Source organism: Octopus bimaculoides, chromosome 20 (assembly GCF_001194135.2).
Source record: "Octopus bimaculoides isolate UCB-OBI-ISO-001 chromosome 20, ASM119413v2, whole genome shotgun sequence".
Classification (NCBI taxonomy): Eukaryota; Metazoa; Mollusca; class Cephalopoda; order Octopoda; family Octopodidae; genus Octopus; species Octopus bimaculoides.
The window spans coordinates 10,975,983-10,983,344 of record NC_069000.1 but is presented as its reverse complement, the minus strand read 5'-3'; the positions used below and the strand labels follow the sequence as shown (position 1 = coordinate 10,983,344).

Here is a 7,362-nt window from a genome sequence, read left to right as displayed (position 1 = left end):
AAAAAAAAAAAAAAGGTATTTTTGATACATATTCAGCCATTTCAGCCGTAAAAGAGTGCCAAGCATTTTGTTCAGTGCACTTATGATTCTGACAGCTCACTGGCTAGAGCAGGGGTCTTCAAACTGTGGTCCGCAAGGACAAGACAGGGGGTCCGTGGACAGCAAATACTTTTTATGGGCAATTTGATTTTATATATGTTTTTTAATCAAAATCTTTTAATTGACAATAAACCTATTTTGTTAAATACTGTTAAATGAATAAACGTAAAAATATATGTTATTTTAAGCAAATATTTATGTATAAATTTCATAAGCGTTTATAAGGGGGTCTCTAAGGTAAAGCCTGAAATATAAAGGGGTCCGCAAGTCAAAAAGTTTGAAAACCCCTGGGCTAGAGTACAAAAGAATATAGTGGTTAAGAGAAGGCGGCGGGCTAGCAGAGACGTTAGCACGCCGGGCAAAATGCTTAGTAGTATTTCAAACGCCTAATCCTTTAAATGTGGCTCTTTTTCTCCATAAATTGGTGCAACAAATTATTTACAAGTTAGAAGGGTGAGAGCTTTCACTGAGGCCAGTTTGCAGACCCTGCCGTCCAGAGGAGAATTGATATATAATGGAGCCCATGCGACCAATGTTAATCCAAATAAATTATCAAAACAATGGATGAACAACAACTGACAAATTGTAATGTTTCTTGCACTAATTCACTGTACCACTTTACGGAGGAATAAAGTCCCAATGTTATTTTAAAGATGGTTTCTTTTATTACTTATACAAGTGAACAAAATGCTTAGCGGTATTTTGCCTGTCACTATGCTCTGAGTTCAAATTCCACCAAGGTCGACATTGTCTTTCATCCTTTCGCGGTCGATAATTAAATGACAGTGAAACACTGGGGCCGATGTAATCGACGAGTCACCTCCCACCAAATTTCAGACTGTGTGCATTTAGTAGAAAGTATTATTTATTACCATTGATACAGCAGTGAGATGGCAGAATTGTTACAGCACCAGAGGGAATGCTTAGCAGCATTTCTTCTGGCTTTATGTTATGAGTTAAAGTGCCACTGGGGTCAACTTTACCTTTCATCCCGTCGAGCACTGGGTTTAAAGTAATCAACTTACTCCTTCCCCCAAAATTGCTGGCCCTGTGTTGAAACCGAAGTAATTACATAAAAACTGTTGTGTTCGCTTTTCATTTATTTCTGGAAGTGCGAGTATTTTCGTCACACCACTGTGACCTGGTTGCTGACACATTTCCAATACAGCCTTGTTGTGGATTTGTGTCTGTCATAAGATCCCAGTTGCACGACCTGGAAGGAAATAAGTGTTAATTAAATCTTATGTTTTTTTTTTCTTAGTGTTTTTAATTAACTAAAATCGTTCTTTCACGACGAAGCTAAATACAGAATACATATGAAGAGTTAGCACAGAACCTACATTTATTGCACTCTCTTTTTGTTACCAACAGAAAGGACAGGTGTTACCTTTTTGCTAAATATTTCAGATTTCGACAAAATACATTGATGTTTATACTGACAAAATTTTAAATCAGTTTTTAAATGTACAAGAAACGAAATACTTATAACATGTAAAATGGCCGCTGAGAAAAAAAGTATGAAACATAAGTATGTGGGCGAGCTTTCTTATCAAACGATAATGTGATTATATAAACGATTTATTTTACTTTTATATTGTAAGGTCACAAAAGACTAGAGTTTTACAGCCACAACGGAACAAAGCTAATTATACGGAATAAGGTCTTGTCTCTTATTCTAGTTTTATCACAGCGACATATTTTTGTATGACACCGGTTTTAATAAATAAACATTTCTCAATGTTTTCCTGTAATTATTAAAACATCTTTGCTAAACACAAGCGAAAATATTATAAAATAATGATTTCAAAATAGAATAAAAACTGAAATAGGCTATATGAACGTGAATGGTAATATGTCTCAGTACTATTTATATATTATCTAAAAGATTTATATATCTCATACAATACGCTTTAAAACATTCACTGCAGTGTTTCTATTTTCTCAATTTTTAACCTATTTTCCGAAGTTGGCACACTCAGGTCGTATATATTGATGTATGAAACCCCCTTGATAATTTTCTTTTCGGAGTTTATTTTCGTCGTGCCAATAATATGAGGTGGCGTGCGCTGAGGGTAGAGGTGATGTCAAAACCAGCTCTTGTTTGGCGATCAGGTTGCAATTTGCGTGTGATTGTAAGACTGTTCACTTTCGTTTGGATAGATAATACTAGAGACGAAATATTGTAAACATCACACAACACACAATCTCGTTCCATCTTCTTCAAACGTAACTGTCCCACCGTCCATCATTTTAAAGCGCTCTGACCATGTCCGTCCTGTTCACTTTCGTTTGGATAGATAATACTAGAGGGGAAATATTGTAAACATCACACAACACACAATCTCGTCTTCCTATTCCTATAAATCTGAGATATTGCGTCCGTGTAAAAAAAATTATAAAAAAAAAAAATAAGAGAGTAGAGGAAATATATAGTAAATAATCACACATTTATACATGTAGATACACATATGTGCATATATTTGTAAAGTGGAAGTAGCAGGAAATTAGAACTCAATACTTCGGTATATATGCTTTTAATTGACAGAAATGTGACTCAAGAGCCGTGTGTTTCGTGCGTTACACGAGAGTGAAAGAAAGAAAGAGAAAGAGAATGCAGGAGGGGAGAAAAAGATTTAAGAGGAAATAACCCGTAATTTTGGCTCCGAAATAGAAATTTCAAAATTAGAAATATAACGTCTGATTTCTTTGCACATGCGTGGATTCGTACATATGTGTGAATAACAAGGTGCACGCGGACGTGCTGCAATATGTATTCTTTAAAGGTGCTCGTTCCATCTTCTTGAAGCGTAACTGTCGCACTGTCCATCATTTTAAAGCGTTCTGACCATGCCCGTCCTGTCACATTTTAAAAATCGTTGCGACCATGATCATCCACGCACGCACAAAAGAATCAAACCTGTTTATTTCTAATATAGAAGTTTCAATTTGTTGTGAATTCAGCGTAGCAGCATCTCTCGCTTTCTCTCTCTGTCTCATATATATATATATTTTTTGTTTTATTTATGCGCCCTTTTAAAGCCTAGCCAGGCTCATGGGCCCGGTTTCTATGGCGTATGTGTCCCTTCTCCCAGCTGGACAGGACGCCAGTCCATCGCAATATATATATATATATATATGATGCTCTATATCAATAATATCTACATTAATGTGCATATGTGGAAGATGAGGCTCTGTGTTTGTGTGTGAACGTGGTAATTCTAGGGGTAAATTGTGCCGATCAATAATTCGTAATAATACAAACGGTGCAGGGTCAGAAAAGGTAAAACCGCTGGATTTAAAAACCTTTCAGTGTTAATTCTAAATTCAAATACCGCGGTGTTGACTGCTTTCAATTGTCTCATAACAACCAATGTCGTTTAGTCCCAGGTTATTATCGATCGAGCGATTGATTTTGTCCCGAAAATTCCAGTTACAAACATCTTATATTTTAATTATCCTATCCTAGGGCTACAATATCCACCTTGTCCTTCCTTTAAGTTATATTTTTTAAAGACGCTAGTATGTGATTAGGTTACTATTTCCAGCAGATCATATGGGCGAGGAGCATCCAAGTCGGCTTATCGACTCCTACCAGTAATGTCCTAGGGTCGATTCAATTGACTATATCTCACCCCTTTCATTTTGTATCTTTGTTCAAATGTAAGAAATAAAATTTCGTACTAGTTCTATAATTAAATATATCAAAATCATCGATATAAAACAACAATGACTACTAAAAATATAATTAGATCTTTTTTAAAAATTAAATAAAATTAGATTTTCATTGGAAAATTTCACAATAAATATTAAATAGAAATTATATATTTCCTGACGAATTTTGCTGACAGTAATTGAATTAGAAGAGAGTAGGTAGATTTCCAGGTATCTTCACACACTTCGTGAAGAAATGACACTTAATAAAAATTGGATTGATTAGTCTTGGCTTTCACTTCAATTTCAGTTTGCATATTATCTTGTAACGTAGAATCCATAATAGCTTCGCTTTATACTCCATCTCTCAATGTGTGTGGGTGAAGGTGTATGCGTATATACATACATATATGCATAAACATATATACATGCCTATGCACGTACTTAATACGCGTATGTAACCCACCCTCTCTCTTTCTATATATATATGTGTGTGTGTGTGTGTGTGTGTGTGTATAGATACACATGTATATACATGGATATATCCTCATCATCATCATCGTTTAACGTCCGTTTTCCATGCTAGCTTGGGTTGGACGATTTGACTGAGGACTGGTGAAACCAGAAGGCTACACCAGATTCCAATCTGATTTGGCAGAGTTTCTACATCTGGATGCCCTTCCTAACGCCAACCACTCCGAGAGTGTAGTGGGTGCTTTTACGTGCCGCTGGCACGATATATATATAAATATAACTATATAGTTATGTGTGTGTGTATACATGTATAAGTAGACATAGATATAGGGATAGATAGATAGATAGACAGATGTGGGTGGGTATGTTTGTATGAATGTATGTGAGTGTGCACATGTATTTACAAAACAGCTTTTCTTTCAGAGACTATAGAAAACAAAATTTTGCCCTAGTTTTATACTATTTATCAAGTTCATTTTTCCTTTCGATATCCATATAACTTCCTTGTAGTTTATTTTGAATTGTAAAATACTTAAATGCATCATCCAATGTTTCTAGAGTGTCTCATCCTCATCTTCAGGAATGATGCTGGTAAGCCTTACTATTTCGTTATAATAGACAAGACCAGTGTGACTGGTGTAGACTTCTTGGACTTACTGCTGGTTCTGAATTTGGCTGTTACTACGGAAAACATATTCATTTAATGCAAAAAAAAAAAAATTACATAATAGAAAATATCATAAAAGCGTTTCAGCGATAAACATTCAGTGAAGCAAAATTTTACTTTCATTTCAATAAACACCATAATAGAAAAACATTCCTATATGAAATATAAAACAAAAGAGGAATGACTTTTATATAATTGGTAAATGTGTTACACGACTTTAACATTATATTAAATGATGTATATTGCATAAACATACATATATACATATATGTGAGTGTGTGTGCACATGTATATACGGCTGTGTGGTTAGGGTTAGGGTTTACGAACCACATGGTTCTGGGTTCAGTCCCACTGCGTGGCACCTTGGGCAAGTGTCTTCTACTATAGCCTCTGGCTGACCAAAGTGTCGTGAGTGGATTTGGTAGACGGAAACTGAAAGAAGCCCGTCGTATATATGTATATATATATATATGTATATATATATATGTATATATATATATGTATATATATATATATATGTATATATATATATATATATGTATGTATGTGTGTCTGTGTTTGTCCCCCCAGCACCGCTTGACAATCGATGCTAGTGTGTTTATGTCCCCGTAACTTAGTGGTTCAGCAAAAGAGATCGATAGAATAAGTACTAGGAAACAAGCTTAGCCACTGGATGGTCAATCACAGGGATGTGTTTGTGTTATTTCTTATCATAAAAATTTATTCAAACACAAATAAAATGTTCTTGCTGTTGTGTTGGTTATACAGAGTTATTTAATAGCGTTTGAACAGATACCAAATACACATTTCAACATCATTTTTGTCTCTTCTCCATTTCTGTGTCCACATTTTACTTAATTAATTAATTTTGCTATGGTTTGCAAATAACTATGGAGTTTGTTTCTAATTAATTTTGCTATGGTTTGTAAATAATTATGGAGTCTGTTTGTAATTTCATAAATATACCATCATTATTTTTAATTAAAATTTCACAACAGCGACTAAACTGTTCAGTGGACCAATTGAGAAAAAAAAAATGTAAGCAAAAGCAAAAGTTTATATGCTTATATACAATGGTGTGATATTACTTACAGCAGGCAGCATGTAGTATTACATTTACAAACTGTTGCCATCAGACTGAATTATAATATTTTAGTGTGGCGAGCTGACAGAATCGTTAGCACGCCGGGCGAAATGCTTAGCGGTATTTCGTCTGCTGTTACATTCTGAGTTCAAATTCCACCGAGGTCGACTTTGCCTTTCATCCTTTTGGGGTCAATTAAATAAGTACCAGTTACGCACTGGAGTTAATGTAATCGACTTAATCCCTTTGTCTGTCCTTGTTTGTCCCGCTCTTTGTTTAGCCCCCTGTGGGCAGTAAAGAAATATATAATATTTTAGTGTTAACCCTTTAGCAGTAGTCTATAAAATGTAGTGCTTAGTTATTCACATTCTTTTGAGTTGACCATGTATTGTCTTGTAGCTTCAAGATTGGGTAAAGGTGTAAAGACCAACTTTGGTCATGAATGCTGGTCCATTGCAAGTGAGCTGCTAGATGCAGGAGGAAAGAGTTAGAGAAAGTTGTGATGAAAGAGTCAGCAGAAGTTTGACATTAACTTCTACCAGAGTCAGCTTAGGTGTTTCGTTCATAAACACATACACATCACTCAATCTGAGATTTGAACCCACAATCCCTCGACTATGAGTTTGCTGATCTAACCACTAGGCCATGTGCCTCCACATATATGAATATATATATATATATAGATATATATATATATAGATATATATATATATATACAGATTACAGGAATAGGACATCAAAAACCAAGGCAGGAGAGTATCTCAAGTCATTTATAATAATTTAATTAGTGTAAGGTTAATTTGAATTCTTACAGCTGTTTCTGGGATATCTCAAGTAATAGGCTAGCATTTCTGTTTGTGCTATACCTAGCATGTACCCGCTAACATGGACGCCTAATATAGATCCCTAGCTCCAGTTTCAGCTGTGAACTAGGAACCTAATGGATGATAAATTATAGCACTTACTCAGTGTACCTATTCATTTAGATCACCAGAGTACTGAATCCCTCATATTCTATATACACACATATAGTGTGTGTGTATATATATATATATATATATATATATACATACATATATATATAAAATATATATAGTTTTAGGGAAAATAACCAATTTTCAAGAACTCATCGATGAAAATCCACTATCACATATAGAAAAATTAATAATTAAAAGCACAATCAATGAGTATAATATAAAGTAAAGTAAATATCATAAGATAAATATAATAAAAAGATTACAAGTGTTTCATAAAACTATATATTTTATATATACTTTATCTATAAGGCTCAATTTAATTTTAATTTTTATAAATTGATTTTAATTGAGTTTTTTTACCTGTAATTTTGGATTTTGTCCCTAATAATATTATTATACATATATATATA

General features: G+C 34.1%; 1 long non-coding RNA gene across 1 annotated transcript in view; it reads left to right on the top strand.

Moving 5' to 3' along the window:
- The window catches only part of LOC128250221 (uncharacterized), a 30,061-nt gene that overhangs the window by 265 nt on the left and 22,434 nt on the right, over positions 1–7,362 (top strand). The gene's annotated exons all lie outside the window — the stretch shown is intronic.